This window comes from Geotrypetes seraphini, chromosome 1, assembly GCF_902459505.1.
Source record: "Geotrypetes seraphini chromosome 1, aGeoSer1.1, whole genome shotgun sequence".
Taxonomy (NCBI): domain Eukaryota; kingdom Metazoa; phylum Chordata; class Amphibia; order Gymnophiona; family Dermophiidae; genus Geotrypetes; species Geotrypetes seraphini.
In genome coordinates, this window is record NC_047084.1 from 359918077 (window position 1) to 359938699 (window position 20623).

General features: G+C 43.7%; 1 protein-coding gene across 1 annotated transcript in view; it reads right to left on the minus strand.

Annotated features, from left to right (window-relative positions):
- MAPK10 (mitogen-activated protein kinase 10) overlaps positions 1-20623 on the minus strand; it is a 225283-nt gene that overhangs the window by 174527 nt on the left and 30133 nt on the right. The window contains exon 2 of the mRNA XM_033943490.1: positions 951-1049. The gene's annotated coding sequence lies outside the window, so the exon portion shown is untranslated. The remainder of the gene's footprint in view (positions 1-950; positions 1050-20623) is intronic.

The following is a 20623-nucleotide window of genomic DNA, read 5'->3' on the forward strand; positions in this document are numbered from 1 at the left end:
CTTTATCTATGGAACACGAAGCTTGGACCATCACCCCATCCCCCTTTTCTCTCTCTCTGCCTTTCCCTGGAACTTCAGGCTTCTATGTCTCTCTTTTCCTCTGAACTCTGTAAGGCAGGGAAACTGCGTTGCTCTCTCATTAATTGTAATGCTTAATTGTAATGCTTATAAATATTGCTTTTTCTGTAAGCCTATTTCTATAATATATTCTTTATGCAATCACCTCTGGCTGTGCCTTTTTGATTCTACTTCCTGGTGAATGTTCAGTGAGGGAACTGAACCTGGGACTTGGCGTTTGTAAGGGCGCCTCTAATATAACCCCACCAACCATACATACTAACAAACCTTACAGAGATCAGCATACCAAGAGAGAGGGTATTTAGGGAAAAGAGGAGAGGACCCAGGACAGAGCCTTGGGGTACACCAATAGACAGCTGGACGGCGGTGGAGGAAGATCCACCGTAACATAAGCTGAAGGTACAATAAGAGAGATAGGAAGAAAACAGTGGGACTCGCGAGAGCTGATTGTCGCCATTCAGGGAGCGGTGTGGGGCCAGGCAGGAGTGCAAAAATCTCGCGCCTGCCTTGTGCTCTGCCGCAAGAGATGAGGAGGCAGCCATCCAGCAAGGGATGGTCAGGATCACGGAAACTGCCGATACAGCGCTAGACCACTAGAATTTTAAAAAGGTACTTGAGGGGGGGCTGCTTGCCTGCCTACCACTAGACCTGCCCTGTCCCGACCTAGCACTAGACCACCAGAGGGGGGGACAGGGTACAGGGCAGGGCGGTGAGACATGGTACACCATTTGGTTCAGAATTTTTTTTTCTTGGTTTTTCCTCCTCTACACGTAGGTGATTCTTATGGTCAGGTGCGTCTTACAGAGCGAAAAATACGGTAGTTATAAAAATGCCATCTAAGAAAGAAACGGAAATACAAGTGCATACTGTACCTTGTTTTACCTGTAAGGAACACACACCTGACAAAAGGCAATCTTCACATCCAGGGTAGGTTCACTGCAGTAGTACAAGAAATGCCGGCTCATAAATACCTGCAAAACCAACAAGGAAATGAATTAATAAAAAATAAGAGATATAACTGAAAGCACAAGTATATCTTTTTGTCTGCCGAGGAAAGGGAATCGCACTGGATCACAAAACTGAAGAAACATTAAATTTCAATAGAATTTTATTGTTGCAATATCGAGGGAATAAAATAACAGTGCTCGACATAGCCATGTTACACTCAAGCTGCATCGGGACAAACTGTTGTTTGGATGTAAAAATGACAACAAATCAACAATCGCATAAAATGCAAAATAAGTTATGATATACGTAGCAAAGTCCAGTTCTGTTTTTCTAGACCCTGTGCCCACTCACATAAATACCCTGGACATTCTTGCAGGTATAATAGGGGTTTTTTTTTTTGTTTTTTTTAAATTAAGTACAGACCTGAGTCTGTTACCTCATAGGCTCTGGTAAGGTAAAATCCTTTCTCAGCTCAAGGATAAACAATTTTTCTTAAGCAAGATTCAACAGCTGGTCCCAGCCAGACCCACACAAGTCCACAATCCTCAGTATAACAAGGTTGGCTTACCATAGCCAGCCATGTACCAAACGTCTCGCGTTGTCAGCTCTTTTAATAGTCCTTGGCAGATTTCTTGACATCCCAGGGCTTTTCTTCAGTCCAAGGCTAGGGAAGGGTTCTCTTTCTTACAGTCTTATAAGAATCCCTCTGCTTCCCAGGGTTCTCCTCAACCCACAGCTAGGGAGGGCTCTTTAGTGGAAGTCTCTTCCTCAGGACTTCCTCTCTCAGGGACCTCCTTGAATGATTCCAGTCTGGGGCAGAAGTACTCCTCCCTGCCTGAGTCCTGTTCCTCTGACTCAGCATCACTTCTCTAATGGATCTTAACACTGAGCTGCAAAGCTCAGGGCATTCTGGAACAGGTAGTTTTCCCTGATTTGTCTGCTGCCCCCTGCTGCCCAGTGGTATAACTATGGTCTTAATCCCTCATAATATAATAGAAACACAATCCCCCTGATACTCAGAGCTATTTAACTGTCCAGGAATGGCTCCTAGCCAGCAATCTCTACAGAATATTCATGGTTAGCGGATAGCCATGAATATTCAAGCGCTAGCCGGCTAAGTATAGCAGCCAAATTGAGCCGCATAATTAACAGGCCTATCTTTGGCTGCTGTTAACTTAACCAGCTAGCACTGAATATTAATTTAGGTGGTTAAGTTAATGCTGGCCATCCTCCTCCCCTCCTCCCAGATATTCAGTGCTGTTCACCAGAAACAGCCTGGTATTGAATATATATCAGGGTCAACACCAATCACGTGAGCTGGCCGGGTCTGAATATCAGTCCCAATATCATTAAAAATTTGTGCAAACTGACAATAAATGCAGATTGGCAAATTAATCAAAAGCATCTGTTGTGATAATGTTAGAATCGCAAAATTCCATGAAGCTAAATAATTAGATATATCATAGAACTGAATGTGAGGGCAATGACACATTACATCAGTGCGGGTGTTAAGGTTTTCCTCTTCCAGAAACAATGTCTTTCACTGCATTGGCTCCTGGGAGTGGAATAATCTTCAAGGATACATTCGCCAGCAGCAAAATGTTCAGAACTTTAGGAAACTGCTGAAAAGACATCTGTTCTGTAAAATGAAATATAGGGTCTGAATTTGGCTGAGAGAGAAGGAGCGATGACTCTTGAGTGCTGGTCACGGAGGTGTTCGATGGTCTGATTTGTTTTATTTGGTTTATAAATGTCTATTATTTAGGCATCTTCTATGACTTATGGAATTTTATATTTTGATGTATGTGTGGGTTTGGCCAGTTTTGGCCTTAAATGATATTCATCGTTGATGCAACGTGTATGTTATATGTAATTTGATTTGATATGCAAGTATGTAATTTGTTATAGTGTGTCTCTGAAGTGTTTTGTATGATAAATGTACATTTTTAATTTTGTATGTTAATATGTAACTTGCCCTGGATAAGAGTGGGTGAGAAATAAACAAGTAAAACAAACATGCATATTAAAAGAGGACTAGAAAATAAAAGACATATAAATGTGGCAATTCAAAATGTGACAGAATGAAAAAAGAACAGCAATGAGTTAAAAGTTATCTACTGTGCATGAAGAATTCTATGGGGCATACCCCGAAGAAAAGAGTTGAGCCATACTTTCCTTTGGAAGTAATATAAATATGGCAAATCTAAAACCTGAAATTTGCCTCACGTTTGTTTGATAAGACAAAAATAAATAATGCATGTTCCCAGAAACTTTTAGGTAATCTAATGAGGCATTTTTTGTGTTGTCCCAGGAAGGGGCATCCATCTTACATGAACTAAGTCAACCCATCCTAAAGGCCCACCCAAATGATTTGGCTTTCAAGATTACCAGAATGAATAGACATGTGAGAGATTTGCAGGCTCTTTTGCCAGTGAATGTGGATCTATTTCATGTGTCATGGATATCTTGAAAACCAGATTTGTTGGGTGTGCCCAGAAGACTGGGTCAACAACTCCAGCACTAGGAATACAGTATTACTTATTCAGCCTATTAATTCTTGGAATCACCTGTCAGGTGACCACTGCATGATGTTTAACTATTGTACTATATATACATTGGTAGTACTAAAAGGCTGCTGCTTGAGATCAAGATAGCCATTTTGAAGGGGAAGCCATAATGAGTAGGAGCGTGTGAGAAGCATTCTCATCCACTCTCTTCTAGACCACCAGAGATCAGCAGGTAGGCCCAGGGGGATTCTGGGGAAGGGTGTCTATTGATGTTCTGGGATGGAAGGGAAAGAGGGGGTTTGGAAGGAATGGTCTGTTGATATTCCAGGAAATGGGAAAGAGGAAGGGGGGATTAGAGGGGGGCCTGGGGGGAGTGGGAGGGAGGGAGAGGGATTGGAATGTGGGGAGGAGGGGGATGTCAGGACCTAGCATGATACTTTGCATACTTGTATGCAACCCTGAGGATTCCAGCCAATACTCAGCCAGGAACTGTATGTTTTATGTGGGTCCCAGCTGAATATTGCCTGGGACTAGAGAATGACACAGGGACAGATTTTTCCCCTCCATTAAGCTCTACATGGGTAGCACTTCCGAAAACAAAAGGTCAAATACTCACTAGGGATAAAATTGACCCCATTTTATTCTGGTCCAGAGTCACAGACCACCTGAATCAAACCTCAAATAATGCCACTGAAAAGATTTAACCACTGGAACACTACCATAACACAGGTACCAGATTCTATTTCACTTTTGAAATACCACCTGATATGTGCTACCAAGCCCATGTCTTACTATACCAAATCCTTAAAATCTGAAAAACAAAGCCTGGCAGCACCTAGAAAGACAAAGGCAAAAAGTGTCAGTTGCCAACTCATAGATCCATATGGAAGACACCAATCAATGCTTATAAATACCACATAGTTGAATCAAAGAAAGCATACTTCGGCACAGAAATAGATAATGTACTTATCCCTCCAAATTCGCATGGGTTAGGGGCAAAGCCAGCCTGTGAATAAGAAAAATGTGTGCATAACTTTAAGGACAAATCTGACCCACCTCTGCCTCCCTTCCACCTCCCAGACCCCACCATAACTTACATAGGGTTGACTCTGACTCACCCCCCTGCTTCCCTGCTGCCTCCTGGACCCCTCCACAACTTACTTAGGGCTGACTTTGATCCACCCCGCCTCCCTCCCACCTCTATCCACAACTTACTTTTTAAAGCCTGGTGGTCTAGCAGTGAAGTGGAGCAAAAGCAATCTTCCTACACTCCTGCCCTGTGCAGAGCTGCAAACATAAATGGCTGCCATCAGTTCCCACTAGTCTCGAAGGGCAAGAGGGTAGGAAGATCTCTCATGCCCCGCTTCACCGCTAAATCACCAGGCTTTTAAAAGTAAGTTGTGGAGGAGTCTGGAAGGTAGGAAAGAAGCAGGGGTGGGTCAGAGTTGGCCCTGAAGGGCTGTCAGGTAAGATTTGCCTCTTTGCAGATGATACCAAAATCTGCAATAGAGTAGACACCCCGGATGGGATGAATAACATGAAGAAAGACCTAGTGAAGCTTGAAGAATGGTCTGAAATTTGGCAGCTAAAATATAATGCTAAGAAATGAAAGGTCATGCATTTGGGCTGCATAAACAGCAAGGAACAGTACAGTTTAGGGGTGAAGAATTTATGTGTACAACAGAAGAGCGGGACTTGGGTGTGATTGTAATGATAAGAACATAAGAATTGCCGCTGCTGGGTCAGACCAGTGGTTCATCCTGCCTAGCAGTCCGCTCACGTGGCGGCCCCTAGGTCAAGACCAGTGCTCCAAATGAATCCAGTCTCACCAGTTTAGCATGAACTTGTCCAACTTTGTCTTGAAACCCTGGAGGGTGTTTTCCCCTATAACAGACTCCGGAAGAGCGTTCCAGTTTTTTACCACTCTCTGGGTGAAGAAGAATTTCCTTACGTTTGTACGGAATCTATCTTCTTTCAACTTTAGACAGTGTCCTCTTGTTCTCCCTACCTTGGAGAGGGTGAACAATCTACTAAGTCTGTTCCCTTCAGTATTTTGAATGTTTCGATCATGTACCCTGCAGTCTCCTCTTTTCAAGGGAGAAGAGGCCCAATTCTCCAATCTCTCACTGTACGGTAACTCCTCCATCCCCTTAACCATTTTAGTCACTCTTCTCTGGACCCGTTTGAGTAGATCTTAAGGTGGCTAAACAGGTTGAAAAGGTGATGGCGAAAGCTAGAAGGATGCTATAGTGTATAGGAAGAGGTATGACCAGTAGGATAAAGGAGGTATTGATGCTCCTGTATAAGACTCTGGTGAGACCTCATTTAGAATATTGTGTACAATTCTGGAGGCTGCACCTTCAAAAAGATATAAAAAGATGGAGTTGGTCAAGAGGAAGGCTACTAAAATGGTGCGTGGTCTTCATCATAAGGAATATGCAAACAGACTTAAATATCTCTATATGCATACTTTGAAGGAAAGGCAAGAGAGGGGAGATATGATAGACGTTTAAATACCTACGTGGTGTAAATGCGCATGAGTCGAGTCTCTCTCATTTGAAAGGAAGCTCTGGAATGAGCGGGCATAGGATGAAGTTAAGAGGTGATAGGCTCAGGGGTAATCTAATGAAATACTTTTTTTTACAGAAAGGGTGGTAGATGTGTGGAACAGTCTCCTGGAAGAAGTAGTGGAGACAGACACTGTGTCTGAATTCAAGAAGGCCTAGGATAGGCACGTGCGATCTCTTAAGAGAGAGGAAGAGAATGGTTACTGCGTATGGGCAGACTACCGTATTTTCACGCAAATAACACGCACCCGTATAAAACGCGCACACGTGTATAGCGCGCAGAAATCACGATGATAAGCACAAAAACTTTGGTATAACGCGCTCACGATTATACCGCGCATGCTGCCCGACTCTCCGTTCACCCCCCCTGACTTCCGTGCACTGCCCCGCCTCTCCGTGCGCTGTCCCGACTCTCCGTTCACCCCCCCTGACTTCCGTGCACTGCCCCGCCTCTCCGTGCGCTGTCCCGACTCTCCGTTCACCCCCCCTGACTTCCGTGCACTGCCCCGCCTCTCCGTGCGCTGTCCCGACTCTCCGTTCACCCCCCCCTGACTTCCGTGCACTGCCCTGACTTTCCGTGCGCTGTCCCGACTCTCCGTTCACCCCCCCCTGACTTCCGTGCACTGCCCTGACTTTCCGTGCGCTGTCCCGACTCTCCGTTCACCCCCCCTGACTTCCGTGCACTGTCCCCCCTTGAAGGTCTGTCCCCATCCTGAAAGCCTGATGCCCCCCCCCCCGACGTCCGATACATCCCTCCCCCCGAAGGACCGCCGACTCCCCAACAATATCGGGCCAGGAGGGAGCCCAAACCCTCCTGGCCACGGCGACCCCCTAACCCCACCCCGCACTACATTACGGGCAGGAGGGATCCCAGGCCCTCCTGCCCTCGACGCAAACCCCCCTCCCCCCAACGACCGCCCCCCCAAGAACCTCCGACCGCCCCCCCAGCCGACCCGCGCCCCCCCTGGTGACCCCCACGACCCCCCCACCCCCCTTCCCCGTACCTTTGGTAGTTGGCCGGACAGACGGGAGCCAAACCCGCCTGTCCGGCAGGCAGCCAACGAAAGAATGAGGCCGGATTGGCCCATCCATCCTAAAGCTCCGCCTACTGGTGGGGCCTAAGGCGCGTGGGCCAATCAGAATAGGCCCTGGAGCCTTAGGTCCCACCTGGGGGCGCGGCCTGAGGCACATGGTCGGGTTGGGCCCATGTGCCTCAGGCCGCGCCCCCAGGTGGGACCTAAGGTTCCAGGGCCTATTCTGATTGGCCCACGCGCCTTAGGTCCCACCAGTAGGCGGAGCTTTAGGATGGATGGGCCAATCCGGCCTCATTCCTTCGTTGGCTGCCTGCCGGACAGGCGTGTTTGGCTCCCGTCTGTCCGGCCAACTACCAAAGGTACGGGGAAGGGGGGTGGGGGGGTCGTGGGGGTCGCCAGGGGGATCGCGGGTCGGCTGGGGGGTGGTCGGAGGTTCTTGGGGGGGGGCGGTCGTTGGGGGGGAGGGGGGTTTGCGTCGAGGGCAGGAGGGCCTGGGATCCCTCCTGCCCGTAATGTAGTGCGGGGTGGGGTTAGGGGGTCGCCGTGGCCAGGAGGGTTTGGGCTCCCTTCTGGCCCAACTACCAAAGGTACGGGGAAGGGGGGTGGGGGGTCGTGGGGGTCGCCAGGGGGGGTCGCGGGTCGGCTGGGGGGGGCGGTCGGAGGTTCTTGGGGGGGGGCGATCGTTGGAGGGAGGGGGGTTTGCGTCGAGGGCAGGAGGGCCTGGGATCCCTCCTGCCCGTAATGTAGTGCGGGGTGGGGTTAGGGGGTCGCCGTGGCCAGGAGGGTTTGGGCTCCCTTCTGGCCCGATATTGTCGGGAAGTCGGCGGTCCTTCGGGGTGGGGGTGCGAGTGGTCCTGCCGGGGGGGGGGATGTATCGGACGTCGGGGAGTCGGCCGGGCAAGAGGGCTTGGGCTCCCTCTTGCTCCGATCGTGGATGCGGGTGCGGGTGGGAGCGCGTGCGAGCGGTCGTTCGGGATGGGGGTGCGAGCGGTCCTGCTGGGGGGGTGAGTCGGGCGGGGGTGGGAACTATGTTTTAAAACTTTTGTATACCGCGCTCACGCATATAACGCGCGAGGGGTATGCGCGGTAGGTAAAAACGCGTATAACGCGCGCGTTATATGCGTGAAAATACGGTAGATGGGCCATTTGGCCTTTATCTGCCATCATGTTTCTATTTTTCTAAGTAAGATGTGGAGGCTTTAAAAAGTAAGCTGTAAGTGAGGTCTGGTAGGGGGAGAAAAACCACAAACAATTGAAGTTAAGAGTGCAAACCCACAAGTATGGAGGGGGGGAGTGAAAAACCTTAGACACCAAGAAACTTTTCGCTATAATACACACCTTAACAAAAACCCCAACACCAGGCTTATCCATTACTTCTACACAGCCAAGTGCCAGGAACTGGTAGACTTTTTAGGCAAAATAAAGTTCAAGAAGAAATAGATGAAGCAACAAATAGCAACAGCCAAAACCTCTTGAAAAAAACTGAGACTTCAAAATGCATTGTTGCCAACTGATTCTGGACTGAACTCACCTCTCTGATGGTTTTTAAAATGATTGCACATCTAAATAAACTCTCCACACGCAGTAGTATACTTGATACCTTCCCAAGCAAATTAATTATAAGGACTCCTGATGCTGTCACACAATGGTTAACTATCTTCTTCAATGCCCTATTGCGCAATGGCCAACTGCCACACCAAACGGGATGCATAGCTTTAACACCAATTCCCAAAGCTCAAGGCTGACTTATCAGCACTATCCAACTACAGACCAATTACAGGAATACCTCTACTAACAAAACTGCTCAAAACTTTAGTGTACAAACAACTTAAGGCCTATATCAACATACATTCTTGTCTTCACTCACCACAATATGGATTCAGAGCTCAACACAGCACTGAACTATTATTACTCCTTACTTTAACAAGTTAAACAAGCACTCTGCAAGGGTCAACAAGCTGTCTTACTCCAATTTGATATCTCAACAGCTTTTGTCTCAATAGATCATGACCTATTACTGATAAGACTCAGTGAAATTGGTATAGGAGAACCGGTATTTAATTGGTTTCACTCATTCAAGACAAACAGGGAATATATGGTATGCAGGGCCGGATTTATACAGTGTATGCCTCTGGCATTATACTGCGATTAATTCCATAAGCCACAAGGAACATTGCTTAAGATAAGTGAATCTTAAAATCATTATGAAAATTGTTGATTATAAGGAAGTATGTTGCCTTTCACTTCTCTAACCTCGAGAAATTGCAACGTTTATACATTATCTATTTAGAGTAAGGCTGTAAGAACAGAGTATACACCTTAAGGCCCATTTAAAGAAATTATTTAAAAATACTTTTTGATATGAATATTTTCGTATGGACTTTTAGGGTTTAAATCTACTAATTGAAAAAATATAAAAATATTACATAATAAATAAAAAGATTTTTAAGGTTCCAGGTTTTTTGGCCTATGATTGGAGCTTGGAGTGGTATACTACGCTGACAGTTCAGTCCATGATAGGACTACGCGTAGGCTCCAATTCTGAGGCCTTTTCCTGGATTAGGAGTTAAGTCTCGTTGCACTTCTTACATTTAGTGGGTTGTATCTTTTATATGAATATTTATATTTTGGACCACTTGGGTAGTTTAGATTTAGGTTAGATAATAAAATACATCATTACTTTGATATATATCAATATGTTAAATGAAACATGTTGTTATTGGTACTAACCTTTATAAAAAATCTGACACGGATAATAAATAAAAAAAAGTCGAGAACACTTATTTGGACATTTATTCTCAGCACCATATATAGTACTTGTAACAATAACTAATCAAACATAACACACAACATTTACAAAGAAACAAAATTCTAATAATGAAAATCTTTGACTACGAAAATAAAATACGCAATAAAAATTATCATATTTTCTATCAAATTAAATTAAATATATTCAATACATTGAAGATTAAACCAAATTCAATTCAGATAAATTTATTTCATAATAATTCGCATTTAAAGTTTAAGTATGAATTATTATGAATTTTAAGTCTTAAACTAAACCAAAAATGGAACTTTATTCAAACAAAATCCAGATCACAAAAAAGAAAACTCCTTGGCAAAATCATGCTTTTTCAGCCTCCACATGCTGAGGAAAGTAAGGGCCTACTTCCGCCAACAACATTTTGCCATCCTTGTCCAATCTATCATCCTCTCCAAACTAGACTACTGCAATGCCATTTACTTAAGTCTCCAAAGACTCCAGCTAATCCAGAATACTGCGGCTAAGTTAATCTTCGCAAAACGCAAATCTGACCATGTCTCCCCACTCCTGGCCAAACTTCACTGGCTCCCAGTGATTTCCAGAATCCATTTCAAATGCACCAACCTGGCTTTTAAGATCATTCATGGCATCCTCCCTCCCCTTATCCCACTCTCTTATAACTCCCCGAGTCCCGACTCCACCACAGCCGCCCAAAGACATAAATTATCCTTCCCCTCTCTTCATGGTATTCTCTATGTGGGTAAACTGGGAAAATCCCTCCTCTTCAAAATCACAGGGCTTTGGAATGGTCTTACTATCCCGCTGTGGAACCTGGGCTCCATCCAATTATTCCATAAGCACCTGAAAACTTAGCTTTTCACAAAAATGTAATTCTCCCTTCCCCCCGTACGCAACCCCAACCCTTTTTTCTCTTCCCATATTTTAAGTTCATGTAAACCTTATTCTTCTCTTCCTATTTTTAAGTTCTTGTAAACCGTGCCGTGCCGAGCTCCACATCTGTGGAGAAGATGTGGTATATAAACTTAAGGCTTAGTGTACTTAGTTTAGTAAAGGATTGTGGTGTGGACCCAACACGGTCCGTGTTTCAGTTATGAATAGCCTTTGTCTGGGGTCCGATCTGATTGTACCACAAAATTTAAATATGCGCAAAAGCATCTAGAAAACTGTAAGTGATAAACCAAAGTGTTGACAGTGTGCGATGTGCTCTACGCTGTCAGCATATTTATTCAATTTGCATTGCATCCCCTGGTGGGCAGGTCCTGGCTACAGGGTTGCCTCCTACTTCACCATGGTGACGCTGTCCTTTAAGAAGACCTCCCTCTTCTGAGGCAGCACAGAGGCTGCCAGACTGGAGGTGGGACTTTTCTACATCGTCCCTGTAAGTCTCCTCTATGTACCTCTCTGTCTTTCTCATCTCCTCCAAGTCTGCTTCTCTAGCCTCAAGAGATCAAGCCCATTCCCCGAGTGCTAGGAGCTCTTTGCACTGAGCACAAACATTAGACCTCTCACCAATTGGGAGATAATCAAACAGTACAAAAAACTTGATAGCCCCCATCTTGCTGCTAGATTGCTGCCTTCATCTTAATATTGGTGATTTCTATGTTAATTTGCTACGGGAGTTGAAATATGTATTCTAAGTTCCCCTAAGATTGCTAGTTATATGTTAGGTTATGGTAATGTTTTAATATTTATTACTGTGCAATGTAGTAATTGGTTTGTTACCCTCCAAGAATTTCTTAAACTATTTCTTAAGAGCTAATTATTTTTTTAGCCTTCTAATTTATTTAAGGAGCTATAAACCAGAATCAGGCCGTGTTGGGTGGAGTTAAACACTAAACAAAACTTTCCTCAACTGCTATCTGTGCCCTAATCTGATCTTATCTTATGCTCTGAAATGCAACCGAAAATGCTAATCTAAACTAAAACACTTTTTATAGAAAAGCCCTAACCGAAACTCTAAAGACTACCCTATTGCCTAAACTGACTTTGCTGTAAAAGCAGAGTTCTGAACTAAAAAAGTAAAAGAGAAGGACAATGAAATAACCTATTAAAGCCCAAGCGTTACCTTTTACCAAGTTTGAATGCTAGCAGGTAAGATATTCCAATGGAGTTTTTCTCCCCACAGCACCTCTTCAGGACAAGGAGCAGTTGAGTCTGGGTTATCTCTTTGTTAACTGTACTTATAAAGTAAAAAAAAAAATGCTCTTGTTATTTATGTTCATACTAACCTGTAGGGGTATCCCTGCTTTACCTTTTGAAGGTGTTAAGCCTAACTCAGGCCATAAACCATCTTTTCTCTCCTGGAACATTATGGACTGGTTTACAAGAGATGTGTTCACAGCCAAGGTCATCTACCAGCACTGGGCCCCTCTTACTGTGTGAAGATGTGAAGGAGAGAGAGCTTTGCAGGCCGTTATGAACTGTGTCTTGTGCTCTTATCATCTTGGCAAGACATGCTGTCTGACTAGTGGATCCATCTACAAGAAGCCTATTCACTATTCTCCTGTGTGTCTGACAATACCCTTTTGGACAGGTCCTGATTGGTCCCTGTCACCTGTGCTTGGTGACAGAAAGAACCCGTGCAAACTGGACTCAGTCGAGTTTAGGCTTGGAGAAGTTTGAGTCTGAACTTGGAGAGGTCTCCTGTGCATTTACAGATGCAAAGCATATAAGAGAAGAAATCTTTCTGGTGGTCGCGCATCCCATCGGCTGATGGGTAGCGACTGTTTTATGTTTGGACACTGATGAGCTTTGTCTCTGGTCTACGACCTTTTCCATGAAGAACTAATCTAATCTAATCCTTAGGTTTATATACCGCATCATCTCCACGTTCGTAGAGCTCGGCGTGGTTTACAGTGGAAGAAATAGGAAGGAACTACAACAGAGGGTTAGAGGTAGAAGTATGAAGAAAATTTAGAGGACTTGGGATGCCAAGATATAAGAGTTTCCTTGATTCCTAAATTGGAGGGAGACTTACATTTTTGTGAAAAGCCAGGTTTTCAAATGTTTGCGGAAAACTTGGAGGGAGCTCAAGTTCCGAAGAGGGGAGGTAAGGTTGTTCCAGAGCTCAGTGATTTTGAAGTGGAGGGAGGTCCCTAGCTTTCCTGTGTGGGAAATGCTTTTTAGCGAGGGGAAGGATAGTTTTAAGAACTGGCAACTGAGTGCTCTGTGGCATTTATCTGTCTGAAATTCCTTCCACTGAAGCAGTGTGGGATTCTGAATCTTACCTCCTGGAACTTTGGTGCTTGCTGTGAGCTGGTAGCCTAAAGGAGATTCATCTCTACAACATTTGCTGTTGATTTTAGCTGACAAAGGGTGAGAGCAAGCGATTCTCTTCAGTTCCAGGGGCTAGACAGTACCGTAATTCATTTGGCTTGTAGAGGAAAGGTTAATTCATGGTACTTTGATAATTAGCCTAAATCATATCTCATTTGTTACTTTATAATCTTCTCAAGTAATCTTAGAACTTTAACAAATATATATTATGTGGTGTAATTAGTTTTATTTATATATACCAGTTGTGTGGTGATACATATACCATATTTGATGGCGTATAGGACACAGTGGCATATAAGACGCACCCCCTTTTTTATACACATTTTTAAGAAAAAAAAAAAAAAATTTTCTACATTTCTCTCTGCTGCCCTGTTTCCGTGTTCTTTAGCTTATGCAATCACTCGTAGCTTGAATGCAATATCATAGCAGAATCTGCATTGTTTTTGAGCCATGTTTTACCGAGAGATCTCAACATAAAATATCACAACACCGATAATGTTCTGGACAAATCTACCAAGTTCAAAGTGCTGTACTGTACTATAGAACAGCCAGCGTCCGAGAGAGAGCAGAAACAACGTGACGGTATATTAATATAAACCAGAAGTTTTAGTCTGACTGAAATTTCAACTCATAATTTTGATTACCAGCGCATAAGACCAGCCAGTTGGGTTTTCAGGATATCCACAATGAATACGCATGAGATAAAGTTGGTGGACCACCTCCATTGAATGCAAATCTATGTCATGCATATTTTCATTGTGAATATTCTGAAAACCTGAGGGCTGGTTGAGAAACCCTACTGTAGAGCTATGAAATAATGGTCCTTAAATCTATCCACTAGAAAGTCATTATGGTACAGTGTCTGGGTCTCCGCACACCGGGGGCTGGGAGCACTGTCCCCACAAGTTCCCCTGAATTTATCAGTGCAAGCCTGGAATAGATGACCTGGGAATCACAGCCAGATCCTCAACACAGTTACCTGCAGCACTATCATCGAGCTGCAGAATTGGCACCAGTAATTATTTGTAAAAGGAAGAAAATAAAATTTTAGACTTTAAGACCTTCTACTATTACAGTGTAGAATCTATAGCCTGCCGTGGCATTTTCTGCTAATTTTAATTCATTCTGTACATTTTTTTTCTGGAGAATCAGCTTGTTGTGAATGAGGTTTTTAAATTTATTTATATATATATATATATATATATATATATATATATATATATATATATATATATATATATATATATATATATATATATATATATATATATAAGCCCTAAAATTGTATCAGAGAGGATTTTTTAAAAAACAAAACAGTGTCACTGCAATCCAGGTTTGTGACACTGCAGATCTTACTATTTGGTCAAAACTGGATTTTTTTGGACCAATTGGTATTTTATTATGCCCCTGACATAGCCCTAGGCGAAACATGAACAAGTTGGTCATCTGCTTTTAGAATCTGAAGCGAGATAAATGAATAAAGTTTACGTTTATCTTCTCAGTGACTTACATCAGTCTTATAATCCAGGAAATTTCGTAAGGGTCTGGTATTCAGCCAGCAGCGATCAAGGTCTTGCTGACCACTGCCAGTGCTAAGCCCAGGTACCAACATTGAATTTTCAGATTTGCAGAGCCAGTTAACACATAGCTGGTTAAGTACAATATTCAGCACTTCACTGGCTATGGGTTACCACATAAACATAGCATTGACTTTTATGCAATCCTATTTATGTAGTTAACCTGGCCTGTTAAGTTCAAAATGTTGCAACTTAACTGGCCAAGTGCCAACACCCCCCCCCCCCCCAAACCTCCTCCAACTGGTTTTTAGTTTGATGCTAACTGGTTATTTTCAGCAGTGCCAACTGGTTCAGTGCTGCTGAAAATGCCCAGTTAGCTCCAATCAGGCAATTTAACCGGCCAGGAGCTGTTTCTGGCCTGTTAAATCATGTTGAATTTCGACCCCTAAATGTTTAGGGTCATAAAAATATATGTCACAAAATATACTTCACACCTGCATACTTATTTAAACACTTTGAAGAAAAAGGAAGATCTTATCAGCTAAATTAAGCACTTTCCTGCCTCCTCTGCAGAAAGAGACTATACCAATTTTGCATCTGCTCCCAGAAACCAGGAAATAGTGGCCGAAACTTGTAGTAATAAATTCAGCTTTAAGGGTCCCTCAGATCTTACTGGCATAGTGCCCTGTCCAGAGACAGATACTGACACACCTCTGTCAACACACAACTCTAGGTTCAGATCTGATATTTTACCCAGAGTATCAGAAATGGCATTGACGGCTCTTTCAAATTTGTTCTGGAAATTTGTATTCCACTCTTGACTGTCTTTGTTCTACCTAATCTTAGGCCTCAAAGCAGCAAAGAATCAAATTAAAAACAAATGAGCAAACTCCCAAGTGAACAGCGAGAACAAACGTTGCAAGTTCTTATGCTATAAAATGATATTTGCTTTAAAAATATGTTACTTTAGGTCTTAATTTACATTAAAGATATTCCCATGATGGTTACTAAGCTCATGTATATTGTGGCGTTGCCGGTGCCCGTGTATACGCTTGGCTCCCGACAGCGCTCAGAACAGCCTGCGTCCGACGTGCTTCCAGAGAAGGCTGGAAGTCCTGCTGGTCACACAGTTCAATGAAGAAGCAAAAAGATTCAAAACAGTCAATTTCAAATGAAAATAAAGTCCCACTTTATTGTGGAAATCAATCTTGAACAGGGTTCAGTTCATTCTTTTCCATAAACATAAGAAAACAGGAAAAAGTAAAATTGAGTTGAAAAAAACAAACAACTCACACCTTTCTTGCCGGTGTGACAGGTAAGTAGCCTAGACATAGACTCTCACAAACGCCCCACCTCCGACCTCCCTCCCTCCGCAATCACTCTAGCCGACCACTTCGCGAACAAAATCCACACTCTAAAACTGTCTCTTTCAGCTCACAGCCCCGATCCCCCACTCAACCTACGCGCAGCAGACACAGAAGGTTCAATAGCCGACATGTCCTGGACCTCCTTTGTAAATCCTGACTGGAATCTATTCCTCGAACTTTATTCTAAATACGCCAATTCCAACTGCCTATTAGACACTTGTCCTCCCACCATCATGAAATGCGCCCCCCCCATCATTCAAAGCAGAACTCTTCAATTGGGTATCTCTATGCCTGTCCACTGGACACTTCCCGTCCGAACTTGGCCACATCCTCATTTCCCCTATCCCTAAACAACCCAAGGAGCCAATCTCTTCCATCACCAACTACAGACCCATCGCCAACATACCACTCTTCCAAAAACTCATGGAAGGTCTTGTCAACAACAACCTTACGAATTACCTCAACAAGTACAATATTCTTCATGACTCCCAGTCCGGTTTCCGCCCAAATCATAGCACCGAAACCGTCCTAGCTGCCCTGACAAATTACCTCCTCCACCTGTTCTCACTGGGTAAAAGCGCCCTGATACTTCAATTCGATTTGAGTAGTGCCTTCGACCTGGTCGACCACGACATTATGCTCAACTGCCTTGACTCCATCGGCATCTCCAGTCAGGTAATAGATTGGTTCACAGGCTTCCTAACCAACCGTACCTACCAGGTCCACAGTAATGGAGCCTTCTCCCACCACTGGCGTAACCCTTGTGGAGTCCCACAAGGCTCTCCCCTATCCCCCTCCCTATTCAATATTTACTTGACCCCTCTGGCACGAAGCCTAGCAAACTCTAACCTAAAATCGTTCATATATGCAGATGACATCACCATCATTGTTCCCATTACCTCACTCACTCTAGAAACGGAAAAACTCATCGCATCTATCCTCACCAAGTTAGAACTGTGGACCTCAAAACTCAAATTATAATTGAACTCTGAAAAAACCAAAATCTTCCTAGCGAGTCCCAACCACAAATTAACAAACACTTCCCTCAGATTGAATGGGCTAGATTACCCTATCTTACCCACCATAAAAATCCTTGGAGTCATCCTGGACCGCACCCTAACCTTCGATGACCATACCAGTGCCCAGGTGAAAAAATGTTTCTGTACCCTCTGGAAACTGCGCACCATCAAACGTTACTTCGACCACCAAGCCTTCCGTCTACTCGTCCAATCTCTGGTATTAAGCATATTAGACTACTGCAACATTATTTACCTGGGATCCTATAAAAATACCATCAAACGTCTTAGAACAGTCCAAAATGCGGCCGTCCGCCTCATCTATGATCTCAAAAAATACGACCATGTTAGCCCCTACTACACCAAACTCCATTGGCTCCCAGTAGAGGCAAGGATCATCTTTAAGTTCGCCTGCCTCTGTTTCAAAACTCTAACAGGATCTTCCCCAATCTACTTGTCTGAGCACCTTGAAATAGCAGGCCCCTCTCGCACACGAAACGCCCACCTATTCACCTTTCCCTCCCTAAAAGGCTGCCTCTACAAGAGATTCACTGATAGAACCCTAGCATTCCAAGCGGGCAAATGGAACAATTGCCTTACCGCCCTCATCTCCAACTCTCCACCCTACCACCTGTTCAGGAAGTCACTAAAAACCTACCTCTTCGACAAATTCCGCTAACGCTGCCTTCCCCCCTTCCCTGCACCCTCCTGACCTCGACATGCCTCCATTCCCTCTGACTACGCCCCCCTCCCAAGCCACTATGGCCTCTCTTTCTCAAGCTCTGTTTTATCTAATTGCCCTGCCTTTTCATAGCCTCATATTTAACATCACTGTAAATGTACCACCGCTTTAACATGGAACATCGCTGTATACGTACAGTCTCTTTTTTAGTATATGCCTTTTTATTACTGCTATTTATGTAACATCTTTGTAAATGTAATAACACTGTAATATGTATCATCGCTGTAAATGTACAGTCTCTTCTATTGTTAACCGCATTGAACTTCCATGGTATTGCGGGATACAAGAATAAAGTTATTATTATTATTATTAATCGTTCTGCCTTTGGCAAACAGGCAGTAACAAGCTATCACACTTCTTTTATAAATAAAGACAGTGTTGTGTCCAAGCCTAGATTGAAGCCGGCTTGGCCCCAACCAACTTAACAGTAGTTGGTGGGGGAGGGGAGTAGCCGAATCCACTAATTTTACTCTGTAAGAAACAGAATGCCACAAATGGCCCCACAATCCCAGCCCAGGATATTAAGTGGATTCTTCCCCATACTACCTCCCTGGTACACAATCACAATTGAAGCTTTTCTTGCTTTCAAAAACCAAACATAAACTAAACAGTCCAGCACAATTAAACCTAACAAAAAGGTTTCCAGTTCCAGGCACCTTGCAAGGAGCTCAGCACAGCTCCATTACTTCTCACAGGTGCAAACAGAATCCCCAGAAAGAAGCACAAAAGATTGCTAGCTTAAGCACACCAAAAACCCAGCAATGGTACTTAGCTCTCTTCCATAGGGCAAGCTTCTGTATTCATGGCAGTTTCTATACAGTCCATGGGCTCTGGTTCAGCTAGCTGGTTGGCTTCAGGGTCAGGGGCTGGATCCACCATCTCAACGTCTTGATAGTGGTGAGGCTCAGGAGAGCAGTCCTGTAAGCCTCCTTCCTGGGCTGGCCCAGGGCAGACTAACTGCTTCCTCCTCAGTGCAGCCTCAAGAGCATTGAGGTGGCCACGCCCTGTTCTATGAGGGGGAGGGGCAGCCTGCAGCTTCTGCCTATGTTTCCCAGTGCTCCTCATTAAGACCTGCAGCTGGGAGTTAGCTGAGTGAGTAGAATGTTTCTGAGGCTGTTCCCGGCTGTTATCCTCATAGTCCTCACCTCTCCAGGGTTCTGCAAGCTGGGAACTAAGAGGCAACTCAGAGCCTAACTTACTATTATGGTTTGCTCTGTCACACTGGTTAGCCCTTTTAACAACCAGGCTAGGTTTAGGCATAGCACTCCCCGGCACAAGCCGAGCTTTAGGGCTAGGGTTGTGACAATATGAAGGGCAGGCTTTCATAATGCTCTCATAAAGTTACCAGATTCAGAGGAAAGGGAAAATAATGAATTAGAGAAAGCAAATATAAAGGGAGTATTCTCTCGCCATTCCCAATCAATTTTATGTCTGGTACATTTTGATTGAAAATACTCGTACAGTTCTGTTTTTCTAATTTTTCTTGAAATCGTTACCTAATTAAACAGTTTTTTTTTTTTTTTGCAACAGGGGCTGCCAGTAGAAAGCTTAATCCACATGCAGAAGAATTCTATCTAATATTAACCTTCTATATATAATTTAAGATTTTAGAATTTGTCCAGTAGTTTTTAAAGCCATATTCACATGTGTATGTGTCTCATCTATCTACTCTACTACTAAGTAGTAGATTTAAAACAAACCAGAGAAAATATTTCTTCATACAACGTGTAATTAAACTCTGGAATTCGTTGCCAAAGAATGTGGTGAAATCAATTAGCTTAGCGGGGTTTAAAAAAAGGTTGGATAATTTCCTAAAAAAGATGGCTTGGGAAAATCCACTCCTTATGATAAGCAGCATAGAATCTGTTTTGCTACTTGAGATCTAGCTAGGTGCTTGGGACCTGGGTTGGCTACTGTTGGAAACAGGATACTGGGCTTGATGGACCTTCGATCTGCCCCAGTATGGCAATTCTTATATTCTTATGTTAGTACAATGTAACTGCGCTAACCAATTAGCACTGAATGTGCCAACTCACTGCTCCCAACCCCATCCCAGCACTAAAAAATAAACTTTAATTTTTAATTTGTGGAAAAGCATGTGCACATGCATAAATTACCGTGGGATGCCTGAGTGCACCCCAAAGTAAGCAAACATTAGTGTTCACCACAGCTTAATAAAAGGGCACATAAGTACTTGAAACATGTTTTCACCCTCCCTTGGAAAAGAACCCTTGAGAATTGTAAATATGAGGGGCAGTTCTATAATCAGGCACAAGCATTTTTGCACCCCCGTGTGCATATAACTGTACAGAATACCAGCACTTTCATTTGTAAGTGCCAGCAGGACTCCTAAACACTATTCAGTAATAGCTATACAAGTGGAATAGTCCATAAATGCAAAAGGGGTGTACAGATTGGCAAAACATGGGCAGGGGTCCCAAATATGCACTTAACTTACCGAATACTTTTAATTATGTGCATCCCTGCTGCATTTATGCAACCAGTTACGCCAGATCTATGGCTGGCGTAAATGCAGGTGTGTAAATGTAAGATGTACCAATACTGAGTTACGCTGTTATTCTGTAATGAAATCTGGGGTTTATTTTTTATTTTGACATTTCTTATTGCTTTATTTTTGTTGGGCTTGTTTAATTTTGCTATTTTTTTCCTGCTTTTAATTTTAGGATTTTTCTTCGGGGTTCTTTGATATTGTTTTCCCTTCTGTTGTATCTCTTACACACCTATAGTATTGAATTTATCGTATTATCTTTTCTCTCTTCCTTCTC